Source organism: Bactrocera oleae, chromosome 6 (assembly GCF_042242935.1).
Source record: "Bactrocera oleae isolate idBacOlea1 chromosome 6, idBacOlea1, whole genome shotgun sequence".
Lineage (NCBI taxonomy): Eukaryota > Metazoa > Arthropoda > Insecta > Diptera > Tephritidae > Bactrocera > Bactrocera oleae.
The window spans coordinates 15,531,049-15,547,779 of NC_091540.1; the positions used below are offsets into that span (position 1 = coordinate 15,531,049).

At 34.6% G+C, this 16,731-nt stretch overlaps 1 protein-coding gene across 12 annotated transcripts in view; it reads right to left on the reverse strand.

Moving 5' to 3' along the window:
* The window catches only part of LOC106621805 (leucine-rich repeat neuronal protein 2), a 164,672-nt gene that overhangs the window by 122,622 nt on the left and 25,319 nt on the right, over positions 1-16,731 (reverse strand). For 10 of the 12 annotated variants that reach the window (XM_036360582.2, XM_036360578.2, XM_036360581.2 and 7 more), the window contains exon 3: positions 5,517-5,548. The exons of the other annotated variants lie outside the window; for them this stretch is intronic. The gene's annotated coding sequence lies outside the window, so the exon portion shown is untranslated. The remainder of the gene's footprint in view (positions 1-5,516; positions 5,549-16,731) is intronic. 12 annotated transcript variants of the gene reach the window in all.

Below are 16,731 nucleotides of genomic sequence, written 5' to 3' on the forward strand. Positions count from 1 at the left end.
CACTTGAAAGTTTACTTTTTTTTAAATTGTTGTATGTATAGATACTTGTACGTATATAAAAAACATAAACAGTCGAAAAATATATTCGAGTTTTCAACGAAAAAATGTGTTTTATTTTTAAAATTTCTTTAAGCTTATCACCAATAACAACAAGTTTTATTAAATTATATTTTTATGCGTCCATATTACAACGCCCACTGCTGTAAATTAACGTCCTGACAAACAATAAACAAACTTGTAAATGCCAAGTAGTCAACAACATTTTGCTCTCCGTCGCTAGTGCGTGTGCGTAGCTAGCGCATTGCAATTACAAGTACTTGACAGGCGCTACGCATAGCCGCTACCGCTATAGCTCAACAATTTTCTACGCGCCACTACACGCGCTCTTCAACCAGCAGCATTGAATGCCACAAACCGCCTTTTTCAGTGCATTTTTTTATACTTTTTTCTCTACTACATCCTTTGTATGGTAGCACCGTTGTTGGCGCGCACGTCTCGCATTAAATAAATTCCAATTAAGTTATGAACATGCACAGCGCGCTTCTCCACCGCGGACACCGGCACACTGATGCGGCACGCAAATGCTTTTTAGCGCCGCTCTAGAGGCCGCCGCAAATTGTTGCCCATACACGGACTCGCATAACCAGCTGGTGGCCTACCTGCCGCGCACGTCATTCACGGCGTCGCTTTGTACCCCTTCTCTTGCGCTCCGGTGTCTACCGTCTTTTATTGTGCATTTTATTTTTTTATTCCCCAATTTATTGTAATTTGTGTTTTTTTTTTTTGCTTAAAAATTTTATTCATTCTTCTTGCACACAATTTCTGCGTTACGCACGTCTCTTTGCCGCTGTTACAAAGCATTTCATATTTTGTTGTAATACTCTTTCCGCTTTTTTGTTTGTTTCGTTCGCAAAATACTTGTTTTTATGCCTACAAATAAATAATTTATTAGTTCACACCGTTTGTTCGTTTGTTGCAATTAAAAGTTGTCGAAATTCCAGTCACGTAACAATTTAAATTCGTTTTAACAGTAACGTAAGTGCCGAAGCGGTGGGGAACAGTACACGAAAGTAGCGGAAACGACGCATGCACATCGTTTGTCGCCGAGCGCCAAATACGATTTAATAGACGCTTTAAATGGTGCACCGCTGGTGCTTAAATGCGTGCTGCGTATAACAGTACATGTGTAGTTATAAATGTGAGGCGGCGCTGATAAATTACTAAGTCGGAGGAAAATATCAGCATATTTTGAAATTTTTTATTTGAAAATACTTAATCATTTTTTGGTTTCTTACCCGAGAGCGATGATTTTGGTGGCCTAACAGTTGTTTATAACAGCATTAAAGGATCGATACATCTAGATGCCCCAAACTTTTTCTCCTCCGCTATCTTTACATCTCTTTGAGAATGTTCTTAGGTCTAGTTCTTAATTCCGAGCATTAACTGAATTTGTTTGAATTCTGATTCTAATTAGACCAGTTTTTAGACGATAACTGATCAGTTTATAGATACGCATATACCACTTGATTTATTTCTTAATTACTTGGTGTCTCGAGAAATCTATTGTGTGGTGTGTTAATAATCCTACTTAGAAGGTACTATCATATATGGTATGTATACTCAAAATAAATTTAAATTGAGCTTCGCGATAAGCTCTCTGAGTTAAACGTAGATCACTCAGATCAGTTTTTCGATTGTTATACTCGGTTATCTGTACTAATTGGTATGCTCCACCTCTTCCTCTTTATTTTTTTCTGTGTCTCTTTATTTATCTCTTTGTAGTTCTCTTCCATCCATCTTTATTTCTCTCCCATTCTTAGCATCACTATGTCTCCTTTTAATTAATAATTATTTTTATTTATTAGGGTAATCAAGCACAACTTTAATTATCCTTAGATATACTTGTCTAATATGGATAAAAACTGGTATTTGGCGTTCTACATCTCTCTCTCGCTCTCTCTCCGTTAGCCTCTCTTTCGAGCTTTCATAAATTTCATAAATAAAAAGTGTTTATAGCTAAGCTATATGAATGAAATGAATAGAGTCGGGGAAATATATGTAAATCAAAGGGTGTAGGAAAGCGTGAAAACATCTTGTTGTGAAGATTGCTACATTTTATAATTCAAGCTTGGGTCAATGGCCACTATGAAAGGCCATATTTGGAGTTTAAAGAATTTTGTATGAGAAAATATGAGCTTGAGAATATTGTATGATAACCTGAGCTAAAGAATATATTATTTAGAGAAATGTATTTAGCAAGGTTTCTCTGCTGGTGAAGTGGGAAAAGGTAAGTTAGATATTAAGTATATTTATAATAATTTTACTGTGACCTCTTGTGATTTCAATGTAACCTCTCTTCTCCCAACTCAGATTTCAAGCACCTGTTCTCACTACAATATTGTATAACCCCTTTCTCAGCCGTATGGCCCACTGGGTGTTGTGGCAATCACACCGATGATGTTGTTAAGCATTGCTACTGCTTGTTAAAATGTCGCGCGCAGAAGTATAAACCCAATTGATATCTAACAGATGCGAGTGCATAAACGTGAAATAATAAAACCAAATAGTCAAAGACTGCCGAAGCAAGCCAGATTAAGCAGATAGGCCAGTAGTGGGCCATAAAAATATCAACAAACTATTACAGCAGCCATGAATTCCAAAGTGAATGGCTGCATTTAATGAAGTCGATATTTCTACTAGTTTTTATTTTTCATTTATGTTTATTTGTGCGCAGACATTATGGCCACAGCGCGCTGCAACTCCGACACTGTAGAGGCATTTAGCGTACAGGTGTGAGCTGGCCGTGTTGCGACAAGTTGGTTATGCGCTGGCTTGAAATGAGAGATGCATATCTTGCACGCGGAAACTCATATCTTTGGCATTTTATTGTCAGACGCGCGGACTTGTTTCTGTTTCTTTTTCGCTTTGGAATGTCCAGCAGATATTTGCTGTCAAGCGTAGATATATTTATAAGTAGATATTGATGTTGCATAGTTGCGCGATAAATGCGGCAAGGCATGCCACATAGCTTGAAATGTACATATTTATTAACGCACACACATATATACAAATAAATATATTATATAATATGTAATTGCAGTTAAACCTGCGCTCAGCCACTTGTAATCGGTCTGTTATGTGTGCTGCCACAAATGTCATTAGTTGCCATGCCCACTTGCTGATCGCAAGCGAGTTTTTTATTTGATTTTGTTGTTGCTGCCACTTTTGGCGTGCCAATCGCACAATCAGGCCGTCAGTTGGCCTGCAGTTTGTTGCCTTAATGTCCATTCAGTGTAAAACGTCAAAAGAATGAAATGGGTAAAACTCAAAGCGATATGCGTGCCAGCCAGCGATATGTGTGTCTTTGTTTGGGCTTTCAAGTCCGTCGGGCCTTTGAGCACCTGTGCGCCATGCATGTCGCCGTTACACAAGCCGGCAAGGTGGCTAACTGCAGCGCTGAATACCACACACAGGCACTAGTTAAAGTTTCAAACAAAAAGAGAGGTGGTAGAGAGGGGTAAACTTGAAATTTCTAAAAAAAGAAAAACATTTTCGCTTACCATTTAATGGATACCGACAGGTATATTAGAAAAAAAAAAGAACGCAGTATTTTGAGCAGCTCTTGGGCTGAGGGAGTAGCTGCAAAAATCATTTAAATATCAACCCACAAACTCATTTGCATATGATAAGTCCATTTCTTTTCCTCACTATCTCTCCCTTACTTCCTTATTGCTTTGTCTCTTTGTTCATCTCTATTTCACTGCCTCTATATTTATTTGTTTTATCTTTATCACTCACTCAAATGCTCTCTATCTATTGTATCTATCGAAACAGATGGTTTAAGGACTCTGATTTACTCTCGAAGAATTGGCCCCCTGTTTTTGCAATGCTCTTTACTCATCTATTTTGCGAATAGAAATCTGCAATCATCAGAAAGAAGTGTATATTTAAGTAGGAGGATACGATGTTGATTCGGAAAATGTATTGATTATAATCTTCAGTCAAGGCTCACTTATATTATATAATATGTTTCAATGTAACATGAGACTATAGTAGCATCCAGCTACGGACTGTTAAACCGAGTTTGAAAGTGAGAAATTACTTGTGTAAGCAGCATATGCATTTAAGATCCCCTTTAGCTGAGTTCCGTCAGTATTGAGAAGGCTTATTTCATGATCTTGGACTTCAAATTTAAGATAATGCTTGTATTTATCGAATGGTTCAATATCAAAATCTGGACGACAGCGCCATCTAGTTATGAACTTTAATACCTTCTTATAAAGCAAGGTAAAGCGGAACTCCATTTTATGACCGTTTAAGTCAAATATTGTATTAGTGAATACAGTGTGAGACAAAATTTGTGTGTACAAAATTTCTCAGGAATATTCGATGAAAAGTGTTTTGAGATGTTCGAGAGATGGAAAGGAATATATGCAGACCATTATCTTCAGCGCAAATATGATGAGAAGTAGATTAAACTTTTTGCTGGTTGCAGCATGTTGCTGGCTTCAAAAGAGATAAGTTTTGTATTAGAAAGGCAAAGTGATAAAGATTTTGACCACGTTTCACTAAACGAGATTCCGAAATTAGAATTTTGTCAAGTTTCTTTAGAGGCGCTCGACTAAACTTCCTTGCTAAACAGGAAAAATACTTTACTCTCAAATTATTATTTTCATAAGTTACTTTAAGGTTATGCAGTCGATTTTGTTACTTGATATAAGTTTTACATAAAGAGTACTGCCGAAAACTACAACATATCAAAAAACATTATAAAAGCCATCAAGCGCCTCCTCAAGCTACGCCCATGCTTTTTACTGTGTATATTTTTGTATATATATGTACACATATTTAAACTTCAACAGTCCAATTCCAGTCTGCTGTCACCTGCTGCTAAGACAACAAATTTGCTGCGTTGGAAAAATGCATTTGCAATGATTTGCAACCTGTTAGCAGAATGTGCAACATGTGCAACAAAGAAGCAAACAACACTAAATAACAAAAAACCATGTGCTGCCGCTTTTTCATGCAAATTTCATTGTGTTTTTGCTTTGTGCATAGTTTTAGCATATGCCTTTGGGTTCTTGCCCCAAAGCAAAGGAAATATGCATGTGGCGGTGCCGCTTTTGGTAGGTCGTAGCAATAAGCAAAATTTCCGGCGTGACCACATATCAAGTATGTGTCACATTGACAGTTTGGTAGCGGCATGTGGCAAGTGTGGTGAGTGTAAGACAAACATTTACATACAAACATATATGTTCTTGATTTAAATGTGCAAGTAAATGCCATGTTGCACAAGCGTAGGTTTTGTTGCAATATTCGCTGCCATGGTTTTTTGTGACGTGTGAAGGTTTTTATTTTTATTTTTTAATTCTTTTGCTTATGTTGTTTTGTCGCTAATTGCTTTTTTAACTTTACGCAACGATTGACTTAACTTGCCACACAGACGTGGCTCAAAATTATTACACGAAGAATTTATATGTATGTATATGCTTACAAGTACATGAAGCACTTACCACCAATTTTTCAACGTGACTGCAAATCAGAAGAACTGTAAGAGGAATGAAAATATGTTTTAATTAATATTTTTTATATGAAAAGTCCAAATTTTTAATCAATATGTAATGATGTGATTATAAATATGATAATTTTTGAAATAGTCAGTATATTTTCTTTTTTTTTATTCTCCGAAAACGGATGCTTCCTTTAAGTGCCTCAACCCCAACCAACTTCAACTAGCATACACAATATTGGAAAGATGCATGGCTAGAGCTTTTGGAGGCTTTCGGATGGTATATTATGTATTGGGAGTTCCAAGACGAAAATAAATTGATTGCTTATTGGACCACTAGAGAACTGGACAGGTATAGAAAAAATTATCTCACATGGTATTGAAACATTGTATGTAAATATTTGTAATAGATTTTTATTAAATTGCACCTGAAGTGTTCATTTAAGGACTATACGCTAAAACTAAAGACTCTACCAAGTCATAGACGCTATCAATTCCTGTTCTAGTCACATTCTAATACGACGCGTCGATATACAGAATTTTTTATGTAAGCGTATCGCTACCTTTATCCAGCGCCTATTCAGCTTAAAAGAATGACAGGCTGAATAAAAATATTATTTCTTACTCTAAGCGTTTTGAACGTCGTATTTTTAATGCAGGAACTCCATACTAAGCGTTTTAAGTACTAAAGTCCTTATTCAGCTTTAGAGAATGACTGCTGAATAAAGCACCGATTATCAAGGTGCCAGGAACCAGGTGCGATTTTGATAAAAATTTAAATGGGCACGAATGTTTGAACTTTCAAACTGAGCACCAGAGGTGGGGCGTCCAGTAAATGGGTGCACTTTTCGGTTTAGTTAGGTATATTCTCTTATAAGTCTAATTGTGGAAGTTAAGCGAACATTAACGTCCTAAAGACAAACAAAAATAGTGATGCAGGTTCGCAGAGTAGTCAGACACCAAGGAAATGGATAATATAATAAACTTCTACAATTAAACTTTAGTTTAAATGAAACTGAACAATTGGACGCTTTTTAAGAGAAGTCCACTGAAACCTTCTCATGGATTTTTTTCAAAATATTTTATGTACATAACGGCTAAGTCTTCTGGTAATTTCGATATCTTTTTTAAATCTCGTATAAGAAGTAAGAGTAAGGCTGAAATAAAATATATATTATATTTGCTAAATGAGAAAACAGTGCTATTGGGAACGGGCTCTTGTAAAATGCTTTTCGAAAAACAGTAGCCAAGAATCATTGAAAAGCTCATTGTATGGTTAGATTCTCAAACTTAAATGAACAAAAAAACATTGATATAATGACAATAGACAGCCAAAGTGTTAACAGTGTTGTTAAATGTTAACTTTCCGAAATTTCAGATGAGCTAAGTATTTTTTTGACGCTTGTACGAAATGCAAAAATATTATTTTTCAAAAACCATTTTCAGAATAAATTATGAATTTTTTGAATCAAAAACAATAACACATAAATTTCAAATATCGAAAAAAAGGCATCTTTTTATTACACTTGGGCTACGAAATGAGCTCATCGAAACTCGCTACCTGCGATGACTTCACCTAAGAAAGCAAAACAAAACGATAAGATTAAAAAATCAAATTAATTTTGCAAACTGTAATAAGCAGCTAACTGTCAATGCAAATTACTCACAAAATAAATACGTACATATGTATATAACCTGACTAAAGCCTGCAAGTAAATCTAAGCCAGCTGCTTATGAATTTCGTTTGTGCGCAATTTGCATAGAAAACAAATGCAAAGATTGCAGGTTTTGACAGGCGTTTAAAACAACCAGTTTTGTATAATTTAAATCCACAAAGTCGTAAATAAAGCATTACTAATTTATGGCTCTCTGCTAATGAAGTGTGAGCGGTAATGAAGCGGCGAAAGCGCTAAAGACAGGTTTGCATCTCTTGCTGCCAAATGTAATGCCAGCCGCAGTGTTTAAGGGATTTGCTTTGAGATAAAATTAAAAATAATAGTAAAATATACACACAAATGTATTTATAATGCAAAGAAATATTTAGGATATTTAATTATAAGTGCTTCGAAGCAAATTTCAAATGCAACGCAGGCGTCATAAATTTACAATGCATTAAGCGTCTTGAAAATAAAGCGCAAATCTTAGAGATATTTTAGAAAGTCTTCATTAAACATAATAGAAATTCAACTATGCAATACAGTTTTCTAATGCCAACTAAATTATTCAAGCGAAATTGCATAATGTTAAAGAGAAGTGCCGAACAAATGCAATTTCAAAGGCGTTTCAATTAGGCAAACACAAGCAAACACTTCTACATACATATTCCTACATAGATATATACTTATAATAACAACAACAAAAATGTATAGTATTCTATTTCGGCATGCTTTTGAAGGCCCCTTGCATTAACACATGCGTTTCTAACTTTGTTTTGTTTTGTTGTAGTTTCATTAGCAGACCTTTGAAGCTTTTTAACTGCATTTTCACCTGCTTTCAAATGCTTTTAGTTTAGGCTTGTTTGTTTACTTACTCGCCTATTTGACCATTTGCAACTGTAAACAATGCCACTAACGGCATATTTGTTCAATTGACAATTGTATGTGCAATACCTACATAGCTATACGCATCAATAGATCTGTTTTAGCCCATGTTCTGGTGTTTATATTGCGGGGGTAAACAAAATTCGTGGCGCATTAAAATGTAAATTAGCCATCCGGCGCAAATAGTTGGACAAAATTTTAGGCGCATTGGAAATAAATTAAAATATAAATACTGTTAGCGAAAGGCAAATGGGCGCAATAAAAGAATGTAAAAGAGAAATAGTGGTAATATATGCAATTAGGAAGGTCATGGCAAGCAGTTGGCAATTAATTAGTGAATTTACATTACAAAAACCAAAATAATTATTTTATCTCCACAAAAGTGTATAGACGTAGCATCATACTTAATATCGAAATGATAAGTTAAAAACCTCTACTTATTAAAGTTCCGAGACCAATTTGGGTTTGCCCAGCATGCTCAGATACCGCAGACCATATCTCCAAATTACCAACCACATATTTTTGGTTTTTGTATAGTTTTTCTTGTTATCACAGTGCCCAAGAAAAGTGCATCACAACCAGACTCTCACATTTCTGGCTGTTCAAGAAAAAAAAAACGTTGGAAATCCCAAAACAGTTATTTGGTATGGCTATAATACAAATACTTGTATATATAATATAAATACAATCTGTACAAGCTTAACGTTAGCATCTATAAGTAAAAGTTATTTTTAAAGGGCAACAGGAAATTTACATTAAATCAAATTCCATTTGAGAGGAGCGTTAAAAAATATTCTTCATAAGATTCGATGATCGATAAACAATTATATTAATTGACATAGAGGCACAAAAACTGTCAAGTTTGTCCTTTACAACTATGGCCTGTGCTTTTAAGTGTCATAAAAATACAGCAAGTCCAATTAACACTACAAGTATTACTTTTGGTTTTAATTTAACTTTGAACTGCATAGTTCAGCTTTGTGAAGCTTAAATGAGAATTAGTGATATAATAAATAATTATGCGCGTACATTTTAACCCTTATAAGAAATTGGTTAAAAATTACTTTTCTACACTACAATTACAAAAACTGTTTGAGACTTTCCATATTCAAAACCTAATGAAACCTAATGCAACTTTCAGTTGGATCACGAGTGGTTCTCACAGAACTCTAAAAAACACACACAGTGTATATCTTAATTGAAAATATCATTTAGTTTTCCCTGCCAATTCGTCATAGAAAAATGTAAAAGTATTTAAGATTTGAAAAAGTTTGAATAAAGAATAAACAAAATTTCTTCATATTTTCGATAATAGGCACAAAATCCCTAAACACTACTAAAAACCTACGAAAATCATTCTAAGCGGAAATATTCAAAATGAGTAGCTACAAGCAGAAACAAATTGCTGTCTCATTATCATTATCATTATTATCCACACAAATGAATATATCTCTTTTTTTATCACTCATAATGCATTTTAACTAAGCATTATTGTCATGCTAGTTAAGATTGCAAATATTTACCAATGTAATTAAAACAAACCGGCACTTGCTCCCCCACCACGCCGCCAGACTAGCGAAAGCCACTTTCTGCGGTCCATTTTCCAGCTCCATATGTTTTCACAGACGAAAACAAACGCCATTTAATTGTAAATACCGGCACTTCATTTAAATTGGGGTCAGACTCGTTGTGGCAGACGAGTGTGCGCTTTATTTTGCTAGCCGATAGAAGAGAGAGAGCACAGGCATACCTAGCAATTTCGGACTAGAATTAGTTAATTATTTAAATATGAAATGAAATTAGCTCATCAGTAATGCATGGAAATCTCGACGAAAACTCCCTGCACCAACAATAATAAAACGCTGCCTAGTGCAAACGCCAATAAGTCTGCGGTCAACAGAGTGATTGAGTTTGGTTTAGTTAAGGCAACAAAAATAGTTGCATCGCTGGCTACGCTTCCGACTGATGATAAAATGGAGATGTGTGCGGAGCGCTTAGACCGCCACTAGAGAGGAAGTCGGCGCAAATATTTTATTGGAGCAAAGTGCAGAGTATTGGCTCTGGATGTGAATGACACATACATACATACAAACATGCTTGCCGAAGCGTGTGTCGTAGAATGTGCCGCCGAATAAAGCTAATAAGCTCCGAAAATATGTATGAGTAGTTGTTGTTGTTGGATAATTAGTTGGCTGTTAAGTACACATTAGATAAAAGGGCTCGGGCAATAAATCATGTAAAGCCAACAACAACAATAACGCTGAAAAATAACAACAACATCAATATACACAATTACAACAACATGACAACGTATCAACAACGACGTAAAGTAACAACGATAACAAACACAATTACAACAATATGAGTAAGCAATAACAACAAACCGCAATACAACAACAATAATGAACCAAAATATACAACAACAGAAACAAAAAACACAACGAAGTAATGCCAAAATCGACAACAACAAAAATGGTAAAACAACAACAACACCAAAATCACACAAAAAGTGAAGCCTAAATGACGGATAATACTTGTAGCATGAAAGCATATACCTATGTACATAAATATACACCACTACATACAAATTTATGTGAAATTGGAAAAACGTGTAATCAATACATGAAAAAGTATGCGAGACAAGCAAATTAGAAGCGGGCACACATCAGTAATGAGCTGCGGCATGATAGCTACGCAGACGCTTTAAATATCAGCTATGTGTAGTACTAGAGTTTGACGAGATAGCCATTAGACAGTTAGCTGGTGCTGATTAGTCTGGCTGCCCCATGACGTTAGTATTTATACAGCCGCGCAGTCACATATTTACATATTATATATGTATGTGTATCAATATACATACACATATATATATATATATATATATATATATATATTTACATACATATGCGTATGTGCTGAGTGGTCGAACTGCCAGACAGCAAAGTGAATATTTGCTCAACCCACTTTTGAGGCGTAATGACGGTGCGTGTATTGCGTATTGCAGTGGCACGCATCACAATTGCTGATGTGGGATCGTAAACAAGGTGAGCGAATACGTCAGCTGGTATTATTTTTGATGTCCAATAAATACGCTAACACAGTTATAAATTTAGACACAATGGGAGGGTGGAGAGAAGGTAAAGAAATTATGGAAAAGTTCATGAACCTACATACATACATATACCAATACATAGACACATGTATAAATGTTGATAATAAAAATTTAGAGTTGGGGATGTGCTGCGTCAGATTCCATATACAAGTATTGAGGTGATATGGGTATGACGGTATGCACAAATAAGCACATACGTTCTTTAATGCATATCATTTGATCATATTTATTTGGAATTCTTTTATTCAGATCAACTAGCCGTATTACTGGCTATGCAAAAAATTTCAAACTCGGATTAAAACTACTTCTAAAATTGTTGCTTCGTTCTTTCTAAATATTTAAATATAACCCTTTTTTATTTAGAAATTTCGAAGATCTACTCGTATATCTATATTAAACCAAACAAAGTAAAACTCACGGTGTAAGTTAACCCTTTTTGAGGTCAACAGCTCAACACACTTAAAACAGTAGTAAATTTGGCTTAAGTTAGACAAAAGGATAGTCAAGGAGAGCGCAGCATCGAATCTTCAGCACAATGTCATATAAACCGGTTAGTATATTACATATATGAACGATATGTATATCTGATTTTTTATTTTGTAAAATCTGGTATTTTAAAATTAAAAAATCATGTCTTTACGGTCCTATTCCACCTAATATCACAACAAAAATGTAATTTACAATAAAAACTAGACTAGATTAAGTTTTGAAGCTTTCAAGCCAAGAGACTTTAAAACATGACCGACCACGTGATAGGGTTTAACTTATTTATAAATATATATTTAAGTAGAAAATTCTTTGAAAATAATGATCCTTAAAAATATTTGAAGACCAGTGATAGAATTATATAAACCTGTTGAGAATTACAGGTCTTTTGCAGCCTACGAATGAAATTATGGCTAAGTAGCATAAAAAAAGAAAAGTGAAGCATTACGGTTATCAAAATAAACTCTAAAAAGACTTTTTTTGTTTAAAATAATTTTTAAACAATTTTTTCATTATTTTTCCTTTAGAATATTAATCACTGACATGAGTGTACGTCGATGAGAACTCAAATATTTATTTGCCCCCTATACAAGTAATTTCAAAATGAACTCACTACAAAAAGCTCTTGCGAAAATCGCTGAAAACATGCTTGCATTTGCCTGCAACATGCCACATCGCTGACACGACACTGCCGTCTGCAACAACAACAGCAACTTTGTCTACTTGCAACACATATTTATGTAGCAGACCTATGCTGGCGTATCGATGTCGATGGTTTTGTGTGTGTATTGATTTTCTGTCGAGCTGATTTGTTTGCTAGTTTGTTTATTTAATGTTTGCTTGGCTGAAAAATTATTTGGGTTAAGTCAACACACATGCACCACAGCAAATATACTAATGCACACATGTACATATTTACGAAAATGCATAAAAGCCTCTGCGTATGCATAGGTTTGTAGGTAAAAGAACTTTATTTATGTTTAATCAATGCAAGCACTTTTTCACCATTCCTCAAATTGTCGAAATTTTCGTCAACATTTCCCATGCGTCTATGATATACTAATTTACTACTTGTAGTAATTTTAGTTAGAGTTAGGTGTCTGAATCGAGGATCAGTGATCTGGTGATATCGGTACATTGCAATCTGATATGCGTTCTCAGAAAAATTGTCGTTATTGTAACAACAGAAAATATTCCCCAAATAATTTTAAAATCCGTTTCCTCGACAGTCGGATCTGAGAAGCTGAACTCACAGCTTTTCTCAAAATTGAGCTTTCCTCAATCTGTAAGAGACAGACTGTCTGATAACCCTCCTCCATAGAGCTTATCAAACTTGTCTGTGCGGATTAAGGAGTGCAAACTTGGACTCCACCTCATAACACAAACTTGAAAACATTCTGCGCGGGTTTGTTCTCATAACAGATAGCTGGATAAGCATCATTGTGAATACAGCTATGCTTTAAGCTTTATATATATATTAAAAATTCGATTTAAGATGTATAGAGTGATCCATTGATATGCTTGTAGTCTGAGAAAATCAATTGTACTACTTATGTAGACGACATTTGAGCACGCAAAGTTAAATGCCAAACTATTAGAAAATTCCCTGACCTCGGTAGTTATTGCTGCGAATACATATTTAGGAGCAATAAATGGACTGAAGAGCGTCGTTTTTTGTGGTACTAGCCATGCCCATCTGTCTATCCATCTGGATATATGCGTACTAATGACTCAGTTTTTGTGATATCACTCTTTTCTCCTCAGAATCTGCACATTTGTCGGAACCGTCGATATCGAATTACTATAGCATACAGCTGTTTTTTGAGCTCTGGCAGCTCTCGCTGTGGCTGTCAGTTAACATCATTTTCAAAGTATTTATAATTTTCTTTCTTGAATAATTATTTCTTGGTAATCAACTAGTCCACTTTTCTAGCTCACCACTGTATCCATCAATTATTTATGTATCTCTCACACCGGTTAACCCATTGTCCATTTAATGAAAATATTGACCTCAAATATTTAACACTCCATAGCCATAAATCACAACAAATTTAACGGGCTAAATGAATTGAAAACTTTATTATATGTTTTAGTAAAACTTAATTTAGTTAATAAGCAGGTTAAAGGTTTACAACACAATACTGAAGTCGCCAAAAAGCAGTTGAGTGCGATAGACCGAAAAAAAAACCGAAAATTACACAGTGAAATATTTATTGTGAGCAATAATTTAATATACATATGTATGTATATTGTATATATGTAAACTCAAGCGTTATGCGTGAACGCAGCTTAGCAAATAAGCAATGAGCTTTGAACGCGAGAAATTAATTTGGCCACATAAACACGCAGCATTAATTAACGCTACAACGATAATTGTTTGCACATCTGACATAAGCACGCACACAAATACATATATCCACACGGAAATCAAGAATATTTGTTTGTACTGTATGTGTGTTTGTACTGCTTATAGGCGCATATGTTTGCTAATAGAGCGCAAAAATGTTATGGCATGGAAATATTGTAATGTGTGTGTGAAAAAATTACCGAAATCATGTTGCTGTTGAGGCACAGAAAGCGCTAAGCTTAACTATGAATGAGGTGGATTTTGTGGGGGATTATGAGTAAGCTGGCAGCAACAACAACAACAGTCAGAAGGAGCAGCACATGTAGCGATGGCGAAAAATTAATATGGATTATATATTTACAAAACTACATACATACATGTATACTAAGGTGGGTCAAAAAATATATTCTTTATTTTCACTTTATACGCTGAAAAATTGGTTGGTAGACATTCCCTCCAAGCATGGGTTGTAAATATTAATGTTAAGGTCCTCCACCTCACAGTTTTTTATTTTTTTTTTTTTATTATTGGAAGGAAATACGCATATCTCAGTATCTACTATTTGAAAACAAAACTGTCTCGTCTCTTTAATTAGTAGGAAATTTAATTAGCTACAAAAAAAATTGTCTCAAATAATTTTATTCGTAAATCCCAACGTTTAAAAATTATAAAAAGTATTACACAAAATTTTTTGTCGAGTTTGAAAATAATGTATAAACAAAAATATGCCCTAAAATAATTAAACTTTAACCTTTAATATTTTTAGCGCGATGTAAAGCACGAAAATAGATTTTGTTTTCACCACTCTAATGTATGCCTACTTAGTACATATATATATACTGACATATATGTATACTTAAGTACATAATTGCCTTAGCAGTTAAATATTAGGCGCTGCAGTCGCGTTGAAGCACTACACGCAATGCCTTGGTAAATATTTGCGAAAATTTTCGGTGAAGAGCAAGTTAGTCAAAAAATTGTTGGAAAAACAGGGTGTAAAGTGTGAGCAGCACTAAAAAGCAACAACATTAGCACAGTCAAGGCAGGTGACTACGCTGAAGGCGGTGACGCGTCATTTTCTCACTAAATGATTTGCGTAAGTGGAAAAGACCAACTGAAATTGCTTTATTAATCACACACATACACACATACATATAAACAGACAAAAGAAAAAAAAAAAAATAGTACACACTTAGTTTCAGAAATGATACAGTAAGTTAGCTGCATAGTATTGTAAATAACCGTTATACGCTGCCTATTTTAGTTATGCTTGTAGAGCAACTGAGTTATTGACGAAGAAAACAGAGTTTAACAAACACGTTGGGTTTATAGCAGTTTTATAGGTCTTTTGGTAAACTCGAGTCAAACACCCCGATTTCAAATGCAAATATTTTATAAATACAGTTTTGCTGATATTTCCACAATGGATTATTTACCAAGCGCCATAAACTCGAGTTTTATGTTTTGAGTCTATGGTAAGCGCAACTGTCAAAAAGTGTATAAGTGGCCTGCTTAAAGTAGAATACGTAGGTTGTCTTTAATATTTCGGGATTTGGCAACCCTGTTGTCACAATTTTATCATAAAGTTTAATATTGTTGTTAAAATATTCATCTCTGCCAAAAAATGGAATTAAATCGCGAACATTTTCGCGCTCTCATTTTTTGCAGCTGTCAAGATGAATTAACTCAGCAACAGTGCATAGATGAACAGTTGTTGTCCCGGAAACTATTGATACTGCACACAAACTGATATTGAAAGATCGTCATGTGGTCTACTGTGAGATAAAGACAACTATAAGCATTAGTGGGACCAACATACATTTAATATTGCAAAAACATTTGACTTAAAAAAATTTTGTACACCTAGGACCCCAAACATTTTGTCAATCGCTTAGAAAATGCTCGTGTCGATTAAAAAAATATGATAGCGGTGCTTCGAACTACGTTTATGACATCGTGACTGGTAATGAATCGTGGATTTACGCGTATGAGCCCGAAAGTAAACAGCAGTCGACTCTATCGATTAAATCGACTCTAAAAAATCGATTTGATAAGTCATTTGCCATATAGTCCTGACATGGGACCGAATGACTTCTTTTCATTCCCGTACGTAAAAAATAAACTTAGAGGTCATTGCTGACACCTGAGGAGGCGGTTGATGGATTTAGAACGCATGTTTTGAAGATACCTCAATCAGAGAGAGGCAAAAGTTCTTCGAAAATTGGTTGAAACGCATACAAAAGTGTATAGATCTTAATTGAGAATATTTTGAAAAACAGTGAAAAATAAAGTGTAGCTTAAAAAGAGTTAAGAAAATGCTTAGATAAACACAATGTTTGAAAGTATGGTTTCATGGCCACCAAATTCGAGTTTTTGATGCAAAACATATGTACAGGAAGGTACGTTTATATTACGCGATTAACACGAGTTTAAAATTTTCAGTACTCTTATTTGAGTTTTTATTATTATTTGTATATCTTATTGAAGGTGTTTCTATGTATATCAAAATTTTGTAACAAAACAGAGTCGCGTATTTATAACAAATATCGAGAGTTAAAGAAATAGTTCCGTAAAATATAAACCGTGTTTGAGCGTCAAGGGTAATGTGAGTTCAAGGAATGTTTTTTGTACTACATATATTCAATTATTTTTGGTGTTTAAAGTTAAACTAAACAAGTAAGGAAGGGCTAAGTTCGGATGTAACCGAACATTATATACTCTCGCAAAGTCAAATGGT